The sequence below is a fragment of the Phlebotomus papatasi genome, chromosome 1 (assembly GCF_024763615.1).
Source record: "Phlebotomus papatasi isolate M1 chromosome 1, Ppap_2.1, whole genome shotgun sequence".
In the NCBI taxonomy this organism is placed as follows: domain Eukaryota; kingdom Metazoa; phylum Arthropoda; class Insecta; order Diptera; family Psychodidae; genus Phlebotomus; species Phlebotomus papatasi.
This window is the reverse complement of record NC_077222.1, coordinates 99,239,446-99,257,301: the sequence shown is the minus strand read 5'-3', so window position 1 is coordinate 99,257,301 and position 17,856 is coordinate 99,239,446. Positions and strand designations below refer to the sequence as shown.

General features: G+C 32.3%; 2 protein-coding genes across 2 annotated transcripts in view; one reads left to right on the top strand and one right to left on the bottom strand.

Annotated features, from left to right (window-relative positions):
- The window catches only part of LOC129810024 (GTP-binding protein Di-Ras2), a 216,397-nt gene that overhangs the window by 118,928 nt on the left and 79,613 nt on the right, over positions 1-17,856 (bottom strand). The window lies entirely within an intron of this gene.
- Positions 1,648-17,856, top strand: part of LOC129810026 (calexcitin-1) — a 69,505-nt gene continuing 53,296 nt past the window's right edge. The window contains exon 1 of the mRNA XM_055860255.1: positions 1,648-2,022. The gene's annotated coding sequence lies outside the window, so the exon portion shown is untranslated. The remainder of the gene's footprint in view (positions 2,023-17,856) is intronic.

Here is a 17,856-nt window from a genome sequence, read left to right as displayed (position 1 = left end):
GTCGTCTCTCGGCTTAAGTTGTAAGTGTGTCTAGGGCATAAGGTTAATTGACTTGCGATCGTAGGGAAGATTAAACACCAAGGTCCTTTTTAAACGGTAAAAACAAATATGGGGTAAAATTTGTAATGACGGACGCTGTAGAATAAGCTGAAGTCCATATGTATTTGTACACTGAACCGATTTTTGGTATGTTCGACTTTGAGCTTTGTCTGACTTTTAGCAACTTATTCGAAAATTTACTGGAAATCTAAACTGCAAGTTCACATACTGGCCGCTTTCGAATTTCGGTATTCTTGAAACTTCAATCATCACCAATGTCAACAACAGTATGTAAATGTTTGGTGCGAAAAGTGAATTTTTGTGTAATTATGTAGAATTTCAGGATGGTAGAACGTTTAAATCATAATTTCATTAAAATAAATGTTGTTTTCATGAACTTGCTTACTGTTGTGTAACTTATTGGTTTAAACTTTAAACTTTCGAACTTCCAACGGATTTTTAGGTATGTTCTCTCTGATATACCTTCGAATCGGTACAGAAAAAACCTCAACAGGAGAGAGCTCTCAAATCGGCAAGGTTATTATATTCTAAAGTCGGACAGTGTTTAAAGTCGGACAAATATATTTAAGCTTCCTTTTAAGTTTTCGCCTTTCGAAATTTTACCCTAACTATTTTTTCTAATCCTTCTTTATCTTCAAAATTCTTTATATCGAAAATTTGAATTCTCATTCCATTCAGTGTAGGAAGGGATTTCAGTGTTTGAGGAAATGCATTCAAATTTTCTGAGTTTAATTTTTGGTATGAAGAATAACTCCTGCAGAAAATAACAATACACACGTCCTTTGTTATTTGGTTTAGTTATTTCATTTTGTATTATTGCTCTTTGTATACCCAAGATAAATAAATGATGTCATATCGTACAGGTTGCTGTACTATATCCACGTTTCTCTTTAAAATTCTCCACTCAACGCACAATTGCAAATTCTTTAATAAAATAAAGATTCCACTTATGTTGAGATTTTACTCCTCGGTCCATGCGGAAAGAATATGACTTGTGCTGAAATTTCTATGTATCCTTTTGTTGTGGAATATAAGTTTGTTGGTCTATATTTTGGGGGGATAGAAGGAACTTTTTTTTATCGTATATGCTGCATTGGGTTGGACGATGTAGGTTCTTCATTCACCACAGATTTATTCCGTTCTTGACATTGTTCTGGTTTTCCCAACTCAAGAGACAAATAGTCATGTTAGTTATCATTATTCCAATGAATTTTGGACTATGCCATGGGCTTATGCGCACAAACGGTTCCTCATGCACCTCTCAATGCAGTTTTGGAGGGAGACGATAACTTGTGTGCCAAATATCTTAAACAACAACCTACTTTTTTTTTAAATTCTAAGTCTCCTGCAGATTCTTGGCCACAGCCCCAAATCTCGTATCTCCAATGGTCCCTTCGTGGACCAATTACATATTGTGAACATGTGATTTTCATTTCATATTCTGCATTACGGAGGAAAAAAAAGCGTTTTCCATTCAACTTGTGCTCCTCCACTGTTACATCTGTAACCAACACACTCTCTCGCTCACTCACACAAATCCCATATACTTATATTTCCATGCACGGCTGTTCGGAAAAGCTCTGCTGAACGCTGGCGTACACCCCGTATATATAAGTCATCACCTCCGCAGAATTTTCTGCATTCTGCGTCTATCTCTCGACAAGTGAGGGTGTACCTTTTGTATTGTTCGTGAAGTTACTCCATCCAAAGCTCTGTGAGTCATTCTATCGCGCAATTCTATTGTCAATCGCAAATTGAAAAGATATATCATTTGAGAATTGATAGGAACCTCCTGCATCTCAATTGTACTACCTTTTAATCCTTTTACTCTGTGTGTGACTTAAGGCGATATTCTTTGAGAGCATCTTACTCAAAAAAAAAAAAAAAGGAATTTTCTCCTTGCCAACAAATCAGTGCTCTTGTGGATATTTGAATATTTGGAATTAATACCAGAAAAAAGCGGTGAGTGTTCCATTTTCAAATCTTTAAATTAATTGTTGATGAGTAGTGTGATAAAAAACATAATTCTTCTTTATTCTCAAAGAAAACCTTAAATAAAATCTTTTAAATTTTATTTCCTAAATTTATTTTAAATCTCAGTGGAATTTGAAGTGTCCATTTTTGAAAAAGAATATATTCGTGAACTGTTTCATAAACGATAATTTGTTAAAAAAATATGAAAGAATTAATTGATGCGCAGTAAATGCAAATGTTTAAATTTAAATAATTTTTTTAACATATCTACAATCTTTTTAATTGCCTGAATGGCTTGGATGTGGCAAGTGATTTTTTTTTCAAATTCACAATTCTATAACCTAAACCCGTGGGTTATTGTCCAAAATAGCGTTTAGTGGGGAAATAACCATTGGGATAGCCATCAGGTGCAATGTGCCGAATTGTTGAAGCTTTTTCAGTGAAATTCTCTAAAAATTTCAAAAGGCACTTCACACTCGGTGACGTTGAAATTAGGTCAATGAATGAAGTAGAATTTTTAGTGAGGCCTGGCCAGTACACATTTTACCGCACCTTTTCATAAGGGCACTTCTAGTTTACTCTGTGTCGCCCTGGGATAAATGCAGTTTTTTTTAATCATTCAATAAGCCACGATATCACAATAGGGAGTTGCACATTTTTTTTCATACCAAGGCAAGGAGTAAAAATTACTAGAATTTTAATTTTCACAAAATGTCATATTTAACTAACGTGTACAAAACGAGTTTATTATGTTTTTTTTTATTATTATTATATTCGTTTTGGCAGGTACTATAAACGCATTCAGAACACGTACATCATTTAAACTTTTGCACTCGGGATGGGTTAGAGTGGAGCAGGACTATATTGGGCGTGAATTTAAAATTTGAATTTAAGACAATTTAGGAAAGGCTTTCAGGCTTCGCGCATCTTTTGGCTTCGAATGTTACCTATCTATGCCATATTTTAATAGCTGGTCTTAATATACACATGTCCTGAAAAAATAGGTCAGATTCAATTAAGGAATAGGGGAAAACCATGTAATGTTCGAAGCCAGAGTGTGTTCTAAGCTTGACCTTAATTTTAAGAAGAATTACGGATAACGTTTCAGGATAAAATGAGTATTTTACGCAAGGTTAATGTGTGTTAAGGTTTTAGAAATTAGTGTCCTATCAGGGACCCATCAAGCCTAATAAAAAGTGAAGTTCTTTCTCACGTTTCCTTGGAAAAATGTTGCAGATATTTCACCGCGACTTAAACTAATTTTCTCGTAGTTTTTGTACTATTTCGGCAAACATTATGAAATAGGGGAAACTAAGGCACCACCAAACACGAGGTAACACCAAACACTGCAATTTTTTAATAGAATATTCGACTTCAGAGGATAAGACTTATAGAAATTTTTAGGCATTATAAGGATGCTTGTCCACTGAAGAAATGGTCGAGATAATCTAAGTAGATTAGAAATAAAAATTAGTGTTTGGTGCTACCCCGTGTTTGGTGGTACTCCAGTTTCCCCTATATATTTTTAGATAACTTTTAAAGCACAATTTCGAAATATATCAGATCCACTGAGAAAAAAGGGGCTGCGATTAACTTTTTTTCCTCGTAACTTTAACACTTTTTAGGTGTAAAAATATATCTACATTTTTTAATGTAAATTTTACACCTTTTTAAGCGTAAAATTAAGAGGAAAAAGGGTAACTTTAACCCCCAATACACCTAAAAAGGGTAAAATTTACACCGATTTTGGATCAATAATGCAGAGTAAAATTAACATTTCCAAAATGTTATTTTAACTTTTTTGGGTTTCTCTCACACAGTGGATTGATAAGTCAATTTTCTTTAGGAAAAAACTCGTCAATAGTCTTCTGTGCCTCTATGCAAAAACGTATGGAAAAATGAAATGTCGAGAGGACCTTGCCTAAAATCTTAACAGTTTTCCTTCTGTAAGCTTTTTCTTCTTTGATTAGCACATAACTTTTCTTTATCTTTTGTATCATTTTTATGTTAATTTTTTGCATTTTTCTTCTTTTAGAAATTTGTTTGTTTTCGATGATTAAATGAATTTAATCGTCGTTCTATACTGAAAAAAAATTTCAATGTTTAAATTTTTAGATAAGTTTTTAAAAGTTGAATCGTATTTTCCGTATTAGTTTGTATTTTTTTTTATTATTAGATGTTATATTCCTTTAAGCACTTAACCTTAAACTCAACAAACTACTTCATTCTTGAAACTGAAAGCCTAAAGTTGGAAGTTTAATATTTATAATTTAATATTGAAACGTAAAATAATTAAAATTGAATAACAAAATAGAGCTACTTTACTGTTAAATTAGAAAAAGGGAGATTAATGACAAAAATGTCATTTTATTCGCATTTTGTTAGATACATTAAATACATTTCAATTATTTACGAGATTTCCAACAAATGTCTCTTGCCGAACAGATTTTTCTTTGGTCCTATCTCAGAAAATGGAAGACTTAAGGGGTTACATGGGTCTCTCAGGTCAAAAATAGGCTTTTTTTCTGATAATAATTTATTGTGTCGAAAATATTTTATAAATTACAAATTTTGGGATATGAAAGAATAACTTTAGGACAAAATTTAAAAAAAAAAATTGAAAAATTTTGAAAATTCCACCGTTGGTAGCTGATTTTCGGAACCACTCCTCAAAAAAACAGACCTTGCGGTAGGCAGGATTTCTCCCAGTAGGTTCATCTAAAATCAAAAAACCAAATATACTCTGTTAGAGGATTAGTTGAACTCCTGGAAGAACGAAGGATTTTTGAACAAAATAAAATTTGGATTTTTGGCAATTTTTTTTGTAAAAAGGTATCAATTTTACCCTATTTTCCAACACATTTTGTATTGTAAAAATGGTTCTGATTAAAGGAAGTGCAAATCTTTCGTTTAAACAGGAGATAATACTTCTCAAAACAAGTATGCAAAATATCAGAAAGATCGGTTCAGTAGACTCTGAGTAATCTTGACTACCGCATTGTAAAACGGTGTTTTGAGAAAAACGCGTTTAAAGTTTTACAACAATATGTTCGCGCGAGCGGAATGCATAACCTAAAACTGCTCTACCTCCGAGAGTTTTACTCCGATTGACTTGAAATTTTCAGAAAATATTTTTCAAATGTTGTACTATAAAATTGAAAAAAACATAAAATATTGTTTTTTTTTTACCTGACAGACCCACGTAACCCCTTAATAAAAAATAAAATTTAAGTGAATCGAACAAAATAAAAATAAAAGTTTTAGTTTTGACTAGAGGAAAATAAACAAGTTTAATTTATTAGATAATTTACAAAGTGATTTAGAATTCCTGTGATCATATTGAAAGTTTTTATGTGTTCCAAAAAGTTCATTAGCGAACCTTTTATTTTTACTGGTGTAGGGGGTGTAGGTTTTTATAGACTTTTAACTAATTCTTCTTCTGTATCTAAAGTCATGTACAGACTTGAGTATTAGCTGAAATTTACTCAGCTCAGTGCAAATATAGCCAGAATAATGAATAAGTTACATTCCCATAAATTTATCACTAATATGCCTCTTTACTTGTCTTTAGTTGTTTAGTCTGTTGTAACAGTCCTAAGAAGAGTTCTCGAGACTATCAAAGAATTGCCCTTTTATTCCTGCTGTTCTTACCTTTTACGGCGTAACAAACTAAATAAACTTGGAAAGATATTCAGTAGTGTCATACGTAATTTTCATCACCGACTCATATTTTCAAGAGCTTTCATCATGCCTGTCTAAAGTTGTCCCATGGGTGGTGTCAAAATTTATCACACCATTCACCAAACCAATTTATTTTGAGCTCAATATTTGGGAATACCGTTCTGTATCAGTGGTAAACGCCCAAAAATTTCAAATAAAATTTAAAAAAAAAATCTAATTCAATGATAAAATACCGAGAGTTATGACTTAACTTAGAATCTGAGAAAATTTTTAACGAGTAAACTCTATAACTATCAAAGAATAACAAATTTAAAAACTTCAGTGTTAAACTTAACACATCGCAAATGGAAAGCAAAGTTTATGGACAATAATATCACTTGGTTATTACATGACCAAAAGAGTGATATTAACGTTAGTACCCGATTAACCTAGCCCCGTAATTCTTTACTCATGAGTAAACTAGAAGAAAGTGCCCATTCGTTCAATCCCAAGCTTCGTAATGACTAAATTTTTCCTATATTCTGTTTTAAAAATATATTGCAGAGTCACATTTATTCAGAAACATAGGAAAATAGTCATTATGAAGCTTGGAATCGTATAAAGCATGAGCACTTTCCCTCCTTTCCCCTATGGAAGTTTTTTTTTTAGATATTAATTTATTCAAGAAATGACGTAAACTTTGACTAAAAATTATAAAAAAATATATAAATAATTATTATTTTCTTTTTGTAGTTAAGCATTAATAAATGTTATTATGCAACATAATGACCAGCGCACTATAACTTTTGTTTTGTAAACATGTTTTCAAAATTTCTATGAGAGTGAGCGAGATAACTAGATCTGGATCTCACTCACTCTCATTGAAATGTCAAAAACATGTTTACTAAACAAAAATTATTGTGCGTTAGGCGTAATAGATTGCAAAATTACTTTGGAGTTTTTATAAAGAAGTTTCAAACATATTTTTTATTTAAAAAAAAAGTGTTTTAAAACGTATTTTTAGTATCTGATCTTAAATAATTCATAAGGTTGACTGAGATTTTGATGCATTGCAAGTCACACATTTGATTGCATGTTCATTTAATTCAGCTTCTATGAACAGGCTTAAAAAATCTATACGTTGCGTTGTAAAGGTTGTAAAGTATGTATAGCTCTATTTAATACAATTTTTTCTCACCTTTTCCATTATAACGTGCTCAGAAATTTGTTGTTATTATAAAAAAAAATCGATTTTTTGATATATTATCCTGCTCATTAAATATTATTATATCATCCCAACATATATTCCTGTGCAATGGGATATGCATAATGTGGGTGAAACGTGAAACAGTTGAGTTATAAGTTCATATTGTTGTGTGCCTCAAGGAAAGGATGTAATATGCATTGCGAAATATCCTTATTTATGATGGGCGGTATTTGGTGGTAGAATTTGGAGAAGAACAGAAAACACCATCGTACAAATTATTTTCCAAATGGAGCATATACACAAAAAGCATATATATAGATGTAACACATAGTGAGTGGTTCCTCGATTTTGGCATCAAATGGAGGTCAAATTGAGGAAGTGTAGCATGAGTAAGTTATTATGCTAAGTCCACATATTACACATAACATATACCTATATTACATGGTGAGACCCTCATTTAATTATTTACTGCCCATTTCAATGCACCAAATTTAGACTATGCATGGTGAAATTGACACCATTTCCATTTAACCAAAATACGGAAATTAATTCGCAAGGAAGTGATTTTATGAGCAAATTGTGTACATTCAATGGCACAATTACTTAGATAAATATCAATTTAGATGGTAGATTTTCGCAAAAGTTTAATTAACAGTTCATGAATTTTTGAAATTGAGGTTTTAAGCTACATAGGCTACATACAACTTTATACAAGATTTATTTTAATAGCGGAACCTGTCAAAATACCAGGATAATATGCGTTAAGTCGAAAATTTCAAAATTACAGTCTGACAATGAATTATTTCCAGCCCTGTTGACACTAATTAAATCATTGACACTGTTGACACTATTACAATCCGAAAAAAAAAACAAGTAAAGCGGGAAATTAAAAAAAAGACTTATTATCTGTTTTGACTATAGATTATTGATATTTTAAGAACTCATGATTTATATTTTATACCTCATAATTGCTTTCGCATCTTTAACTGAATATTGGTTTTCAATCGATTTGAACGGATTCAAAAATCAGTCGAAAGATCGTACAAAATAGTTTTAAGACTAATAAAATTTATTTTCGGACAAAAATTAGTAAGAATTGTTTAATTACCGGTTAATTACCGATTAGAACCGATTAGAATCAGTTCAGACTTGTGAAGAATTCCAAGACCTTTCCAACGAGCCACACATGATACCATTCGGTTGGGAAATACCATACACTCTCTGGAGACTTTTTAACTTTTGATCTTGAAAAAGCGTTATTAGAAATGATTCAACGGGATTTTCGTAAAAGGACGAAATATCCGCCTGGATAATCTTTAAAGTATATCCAGAATTGAGAAAAAGAAAGAAGGGGAGGGATGGGGAGAGAATGAGGGTCATGTTAATTGTCCCAGAATCGGCTTATGAGAGAGTCCCCCGAAGGATCCCGACGAACAGTTCGAAATTTCAGATTTCTAAAATTTTTATTTACATAATTATTTACATAATTCAAAATCGAGGGATTATATATATAGGGGAGATCTGGCATGTTTGAGACAATTTTTTTATATTATTTGCTCGATTAGTGCTTTTGTCATAATCATAAAATAATGTACCGCATCTCAAACTACCCGCTTCTTAAACATGGAGGCTCTCCCCTAGGGGAAAGCACTCTCCTTTCGAACGTTCATGCCTTCGAATAATGTGAATTTTCTTTTAGTTTTCCTAAGAGACTTACAAATTTCTATTAAATATTACTTGGCTTATCATCAATTGTTGATAATTCCGTGATAATTTAGTGTAAATCTCTTACGAAAAACAAAAGAAATTCACATTATTCGGAGGCATGAACGTTCGAAGGGAGAGCACTTTCCCCTACTGCTCTCTCTGTGGAGTTTGAGCAGTAAAAAGTTTTTTTTATAGGAAGGATATTATGTTCTCGTACAAAATGACCTGTTTTAACTGTTTTAACATGTTGTTAACATTATAAATAGTTCAACGATAAAAGAATAGTTGACACTATTGAAGTCCTTAACTAGGTAGGTTGACAGTTGACGGAGTCCATTCCATATGAAAAACAGTCGTTTACACTATTGGAGATTGATACTATGGAAGATTGATTGAAACTACACAATAAAAAAATTACAAGGATAATTGTTGGGTTTCTTTTTTACCACGATCATTCTTGTAAAAGTTACACAAATTATGTATTTCAACAAAACGTGTAATTTGAAAATGTGTAAGTTAAATTTTATGTAATTGTAAACCGTGTGATCAACTGGGAATTATTACACAGTTTTGTATATTTTCTTACATATTTTGTGTAAAATTACACAGTTTTCAAATAAAAGGTGTATAAATTACACAGTTTTCAGACAAAATGTGTACAAATTACACAAATGTATATTAGTACACACGATTACATGTTTAATGTAAAATTTACAATGAAAATCATGGTAAAGCAGCTAAAATTTTTTTACTGTGTATAGGAGTCGTACTTAAGCGGCTGCAACGTCTCTTTAAATGCCTCTACACATTAGTACTCGAGGTTTTTATTTTCCGCAAAAAAGCATCACCCAAGGAAATGTTAAGAAAAAAATCATTAGGAAAACACAATAATGGACAAATGAGTCGAATACAGAAGGTTCTAGAGCTGCAGATCAGCAATGATGAAAAAAAGATGATTGTCACTCGAAGGGAGTGTGAATAAATTAATCGTCCTTCGTGGAAGAATGGAGTTTCTTCTCGATTTTGCTGTATTCCTCCGTCAGACGATCATATTCCCTGTTGAGGCTTTCTGCCTCAATTAGTAGTAATTTTTGTCAAAAATTCAATTTTTGACAGAAGTTTGACGTTTCAACCTACAGCGCTGCAGGTAATTTCCTTCAAAAAAGCATTTTTTGATGAACATTGCTTCCAATGTGTAAAGGTCATAAGGGACCGGGCCTCTCGCACTAATCTCCCCTATTCCTGCCGACCCTCCGTCAGCTCGCTCCAGAAACGTCGCTGTCGAAAAGTCCGTCTTATCGTAGGCTTCTTGCGAGTTTTCGTGATAATCTTTCTTTTATGGGAAGGGTTGTTAGCCCCTCGCCCAACGCTCTCTAGAAAAACCAGATCTCTTGTTCGTTAGACTTAGGTTCGTGACCCCCATTGGGGTTGGTTAACCGATCTTCTATCATAATAATTGAGGGGAAGAGGCTATGTGTCGCATTACCCCACCCTCCACATTTATATCCCACAGGAGTCATACTGTATCTCTCAAAATATCAGAAACTAATGTTTAAAATTTTTGCCATAGATAGTCTTAATCCGTATTCTTAACGTTCAAATGGAAAAGGAAAAAAATATTAAAATCTTGCTATCTTTTTTTAAATATTGTTCTCACAGAAGATATCAATTTTGATTAAGTGGTTTTCTAAAATTTACTCATAGCCCGTTTTAGAATTTTTCAAAGAGTTTTCCTTCCAGAATCATTGGAGAACCGATCAAGAATCACTTTCAAAAAAATCTCAGTTTGTCAAATAAATTACAAAAAAATAACAGGAAAGGGACGATTGATAAAGACGGAATGGTCCAAGCTTGGTGAGAATCTATAACAACTATAATCATATTATTACAACAAAACCCATTAACTCTCCATCGTCTATAATGATGATACAATTTAATTTTGTAGGTCTACACAGCATAACATAATTTTCGTTGTTGTAACAAATCCCTTGACTCCTTCTGCTTTTGCATCGTCCCCACAATTAATCATTTTACTTCGTTCGAATGAACAGATGAATGTTCTTAATTTTACGTGGCAATTTATTATAATTATTAATGGGCGTAAAATGCATTGTACCGACCGATTGTACCCACAATTCGTTACTATAAATTTTAAATTAACAAAATTTCAGTATATCGTGCAGAATAATATCTCCATAGACTTTTTTGTGTTATTCATTTTTTTTAGTTATTATGATTGCGAATTATTTATTGATGTTTCACTACGTTATCAATTGTTTGTAAATTTTTTATCTAGTGTTGATACAATAAAATTTATTGATGTGGAGAACTGCTATTAGTTAATAGTTTCCATCAGGTCAGATAACTTTTTAAAAACTTTATTGACTTTATTAATGTGCTTTTCTAAATTATGTTTTTCTGGTTATTAAAATTTTGCATAAATTAATTTTATTACTTACCGATTAAACAATTTACTGGCTATTATTAATTATTTTCAAATATTTATATTCAAAGTTTTTAAAAAAAAAAAACAATTTATTTTGAACATTTCAAATTCAGCAGATCAATTAATTTTCGTATAAAACAATTGAGAGACAAGAAATTAAATTCGGTCGGTGTCTAAAAAAATAAATTAGTCAGTAAAAAAATAAAACTCGGCGGTCACAATATAAATTTTATTAGTAAAACATTAAATTTTGGTAAAAACTTTCAATGTAAATCTCCGGAACACCGTTTAAACCAGGAAAATTTCATGAAATCAAAATTTCCACCTCTGAAACTTATTCGTGCACATGTTCACCCCTAAATTTCGCACTTAAATGTAAATTTAATTTGCTGTGATATTTAAAAGAAGAAGAGGAGTACGAAGGAATGGGATAGACGGATCCAGGTTGAAATCCCGAATTCCGAAATTCTAAACGCCAAAATCTCGAAAGCCAAAATCCATGAAAGATAAAATAAATGATTCGAAATCTTGGAACCCAAAATCCCTAACGCCAAAATCCGGAATGCCGAAATTCCGAACGCCAAAATTCCGAACGCTGAAATCCCGAAAGACAAAATCCTGAAATTCTAAAAGTGTCTCCCATGATTGCACCCGCGTTTGTTAAAGACACAGCAAAATTTTCTTTGTTTTTTTTTTTTGGGAAATTATTCCATAGATCCTTAGTGCGATTTCGACTTTTTCAGGATTTTGATTTGAAAATATTAATTTTCCGAAATTTTCCGGATTCAAAAGTTGTACTGGACACTGGAGGCATGAAGTTATAAACTGTACTGATCAGATTTATTTATTTTTTTTGCCGACTAAATTTAATGTTTTCCTGCTCATTTTCACAGCGGCATTACTTTTATGGAGTTCTTAAAAAAAAATTCTTGCATAACACTCAATCTTAAGTATCTTGCTTCGTGCTTAACCGATTTAGATATGGTTACGTATGCATAATTACAGAATAATTTAAATAATTTACGACTGCATGTTGACCTGACATTTTGTGCTTACAACATTATATTTACCTAATTTCGCCAGTTTAATGGAAAAAGAATTATTTAAAAAATACATTAATCAAGCATGACAATTATTATATTTTAACAGCAAAATAGTGAGATTTCCTAATTGAAAAGGAATAAAATTTCATGGATTACATTCCCAAAATACAACTTTAATTAGATTTTGCGAGGTTTATTATTAACTTATGTTGAAACAATTAAAATTTAAATTTCCTTATTAATCCTGGATTGTAATTAAATGCAATATTGGATGACTATTTTGTTTCGCAATTGTGGATTTTTTTTATAGATTTATGGATGTATGTATGTCAATCGAATATAGTCTCTTCTACAGCATGTAGGGGAGACCGGGGCAGAATTAGTGGTATCTTATAGTTTGCCAGCGAAGGAATATTGAGGTCACCACTCTTTATTCTAAATATATACTTTCCTTCCTATTCATTGAAACATTTATCAGCCTCATACAAACATTTTTTGTACGAATTATACGCAATTAAAAATCTCATTTGGTGGCTAGTTCTACCCCGGTCTCCCCTACCTGTTTATTATTCTAAATTCTTAAAAAAAAATGTGTGGCAAAGCGTTCCTCGCTTTGCGAAGTGTTCGAACTCATGACTTAAATGTTATATATCAAAAGCACATTCGCATAATTTACTGCTCACTTGCTCTTAACCGATTTAAACCGATTTATAAATCACTCTAATGATACGTAAACTAGTTTTAAGAGTAATAGAATTGATTTTCGGACAAAAATTCACTGATATCTCTCTTCCCAAAATATTGTAAGCGAATCCGCAAAACTCGGGCCTGTTTTAGTGAAAATAAGCAATTCGTTTCCGGGATCCATCTGCCGTGTGCTGTGAGTCGGTTGGGGTTGCCGCGGTGATAGTACACTGGCCCCTTTAAGATTCTCCCAGACTCTCTTTCTCACTATGTTTTGTTGCTGAATGAGTCGATGTGAAATGGATCTTTTTCTTTTTGTTTTTATTTCTAGATTAATTCTTTTTTGACATAGACGGACACAGAGACTATTTTAGTTAAATAATAACCTTATTTTTAAATACATTTTTTTTAATTTCAAGTGTGACTTCGGGGCTGATGCCCCAATCAATGGCTCACAGCTCAGTAAGAGCTAGATATTTCCTCTTACAATGCTTATTTAGGGCTACTAAACACAGAGCAGTATTAGCTGTTTTTTCCTCTCTCTTTAGATATGATACATTTTTGATGTATGATATATTTGACTCCTGAGGTTGGTCATCAACGCTAAGATGGCAGTGGCCACTAAAAAACTACAATGTACTTTTGCCTCTCTTTTACTGTTCCTTATAAGCATTTCTGATGAATAAATATCTCTATTTATTTATTTATTTATCTAAATTACTTATCAGTTCATAATCGGTTCACAGCCAATTTCAACCGATTTATTAATCACTTAAAACATTTTCCAAAGATGATTCCATTCCAACGAGCCCAAACATGATACCATTTGCATGTGAAATACGCTCGGGGTAAGGAAAAATGAGGGATATGTTCATAAACCTATTTCCAGTGAATTGTATACGTTTACAAAAATCCAGGCTGTTATAAACGTTAGTATTCAAATCCGTTGGTGAACCGCTTCTAAGCCGTTGCGGTGTCATTGCCTTCTGAGCCTTTATCACTGTACCTATAAGATGGATAACCGAGAGCATCAGTCCGTTCTAGAACATCAGAAAAGAAGGACGCGTGGACTTGGGTCTCTTAGGGGAATCTGGCTGGGTGCTAAAAGGTGTGGCGATTTAGTTGCTTAACAACTAACTTTTCAATCCTAATCAATCCTTCCAACTTAAGAATCCAACCGGTAGTTTACATATGTTAATGATCCTTACGTAGATTTATGGGGGGTTCCTCGAAGGTTTCAAGTCGCTATCTCTTACCGTTTGGTCTCTAGAGGTGGCGACAGCCAGACAGACAGACGGATAGACAGCGTGACGACATTTCTCAGAACTCGTCTGCAACGTGAAGAATTTTTGTAAAAATGGTCCCCAGAGGGTGAAAAGTGGAAATTTGAGGGGGGGGGGGTGAAAAAACGAAGCATTATATATACTGCTTTCTCTGTGGGGTTCAAGCAGTAAAATGCACGTCAAATCTGAGATAAATCTTCAAGATATAGGGGAAGTGCTTATAATTTTGGACAGTCTGCATATAAGCATCGATATCCTAAGTTTGAAGTGCCATATTTTCAATACTAATTGACTTTTCTTGTTACTCTCTTTTCAGAAGGATTGTTTAGAAACTTGGCAAGCTATTTATCATCTCATTTTTACTAAAATTAGTTTTAATACGTTTAAAAATGAATTGATATGTAGAGGTGAATTTGACTCTTATTTTGGACAACTTGGTTATTAATTTTTACAACTTGTCTGTAAATTTGGACAGATAATCCGCCTCAACAGGATGCCCATTGTTCTTCATTTTATGAACCAATCTTACCAAGTCCTCTTCCTGGTCATGTAAGGGAAACGTGGAATGTCACAAGAAGCCCAGAAACTTTCCATATCATTCATTAAAGTGAGTTGACTTCGGTACTCCAAGTACGTGCGGATTCGCTCATTCCCTGCCCTTTCCGGGAGCCTTTCAAGGCATTTCTCACTGCATCTTTTTCGTAGAGATGATGCTCCTTCATTTCTCCAGGCATTTGTCCAACCTAGTCATCACAAAAGCTAAAACTTCACGAAATTTCGTGAGAAAAACACCTGTCCAAAATAAGAATCATCACCTCACTGGTGAATGTCTTAAAAAATTTCCCATTTTTCACATGAAAAATATAATTCACAAGGCAAATCTCACTTCAGGTCAAATGTACAAATCATCAGTAACGTGAATCAACACAATATTCAATGAATATTCAATAATATCACTCAAAAACAGCGAACAAACTTTGTTAGTACTTCACCAAAACTAAATAAGACTGAAGTAAGCCACGAAGTTCTGTCATATTTCTCGTAAGCAATTGCTCACACTGAATTTTCAACAAAGCAATTTCAACTCAAATCATATTCAAATTTTAACGTATTTAGTGTTAAAATATTCCAAAAAGAACAAATATTTAGATAGAATTCATTATTCATCAAATATTGGAATAAAAATCCATCATTTTAATCAATTTATTTTTAGTGTCCAATGTTATCCTCAAAGTGTCCAAAATAAGAAACTGGACAAAATTAGAAGCATTTCCCCTACATACAAAAGATCTTTAAGCGTTAAATTTCCGAATAAAGACTGATTCGAATACTTTGGTAGAAATATTTAATATCAATTTGTAAAATTTCTTTCAAGTCTTGAAAGTGTGAAATGCGACAAAGTACACAATAACGAAGCTGAAATGGAAATGTTAAACATCGTTAAGTTTTATTTCATTTTAAAGCTGGTCGAGAGGACCTATTAAGCTTTTAATTACAGGAAATTTAGGGGGAAAAACTGGATTAGATGAAGCATCATTAGCCTAAATATTTAACTTCAAATATTAGGATATCTTTATCACAGAAATAAGGCTAAAATTTATGTATTACGGCAATAGATTTATGTCGTTTTATTCACATTCGAATTTGCTTTTAAATTATATTGTCACGAAAAGCAAAATTATTTTCAATTTATCGAACGTTTTGAAAGAAAATAACGTATTGCTATTTAATAAAGATCGATTGATTGTATGATACTTTACTACAGTAAGTAAATTTCTCGTACACCTATCACCTCCCCTATGCTGAAATTTTGACATGATGATACATTGAATCTGTGCGAAGATATGGAGAATGGAAATGAACAATAGTGAGATGTATACAAAAGAGCCATCCTACATCCTCGATAATTAATCAAATTTTGCGCAATTATTCACCACTATTTAGTGAAGGAAAAAAATTATGAAGATAGTGATTACACCCCTTGTTATAATGTGTATTTGTGTTCTGCTAGAGCATCATGACATAATTAAATATGTGTAATGATATACTACAAGTAAAAAAAGCATCATCACTTAATAATTGCAGTTTTGAAAATAATACAGTTCCACAAAATGAAAGTTTTTTTTGGGATGGAAAATGATGAGCACTTTTTTGTTCTTGGGTGTCCACAGAAAATTTCTCGGAAAGAAACTTATGGTCCATCGTGCTAAGTTTTTGAGATAGCTCAACTTGAAGATCCTTAAGAAATGGGTAGAAATATTTTATAGAACTTGTTTTATCACAAAAACAGTATCTCTTAGGATGTTGGTTGAAGAGGATGATTTGTAAGAAGAGGACTTTAAGAACATTTTCCTTAAATAAATTATCGTATTATGTTTTATTTTTCTTGCATTTTTCTATTTCTTATAAATCCTTAAACATCTTTTACATACACGAAAAGGATGCATAGGACGACTTGTCCCCTTCACAATAATAATCTGCTTTAAAAGAGGATCAAGGAAGACAACGGGGTTGCAATAGGCAGGGTTATCAAGGAAATTATAATCTGATAATTCAGGATTAAAATATTCTTACTTTAAGTTTTTTTTAAAAATATTTTTTATGATGTTTTTACGTATTAACTATTTGATTAATAAAAAAAATGACAATAATACTTTTCGGACTCTGTGGTCTTGAAATACACTAAGTCTTTTCTCTCAAGGATACCAATCCCTTTCAATCCTTATTATAGATTTAAAAATGATCTAAAGATTTATGAGGAAAATATGAAAAACCACAAGAAAAATTTATAAAATAGGGAGAGTGGTTTGTTGTAGGAAAATCTTCCTTTAATTCTCCTCTACAAATCGTTCTGGACATTAAAATTCTACAATGTTTCATTATAGGGGAGCCTGGAGCAGTAGTAATCATGAGGTAGCACGAAGATATTTATGTATAAACTATTTGGACTTATGTCGACCATTTCTTTAGAAATCAAGGATTTGTTTAGTATCTATGAATTCATATAGGCCTCGTCCTCTGAAGTCTAGTATATAATTAAAACAATTTTCACAAAATATTTCTATCCATTTCTTAAACATCTCCGTCCTTAAGCTATCTCAGAAAATTAATATAATATAATGGACCATAAGTTTCTGCAGGAGAAATGTTCAGAAAACACCAAGGAACAAGAAGTGCTCATCGTTATCCACATTTGCTTTTTGCTATTGCACAGTGCAATTAGAACAAAATTATTAAACCTAACAAGAGAAATAGAGAAATTATTACCATTCTCCAAGAAATTTGATACCAGAATTTTTCTTTTTGGGGTTTTTAGGTCAACGTTTAAGAGACCACGTCGACTGGATTTTAACGTTATTGATAATGAAATTACGGTTTTCAGTTTCAGAAATTTTTGTGTACTAGATATGACGTAGTGATTTTAGAAAAAGTGTATTAATGCGATTAATACAATCATGGTAAAAAAAGGACTTTGAGATGTTTTTTTTTTTTTAAATAACATGAAACGATTTTGGGTTTTAATTCTAGTAGTTATTGTACACTGTACATGTACATGTACGCCTAGAAAACTAGTATGATAAAATTTACCAACCTCAATACAAAATTTTAATAGCCGGATAGGGGAAACTTTTGCAGCTTCGTAATATTGCAGCTTCATAAAAGTCCATTTTTTCTATTTTACTAAATAAATCAAACCCATAGACCATGGCTATGTTCTAATAGCTTGCCCAACATCTCACATTTACTGACAATATTGAAAGGCTAGGCCCTTTTCCCTAGTTTCAACAAGTG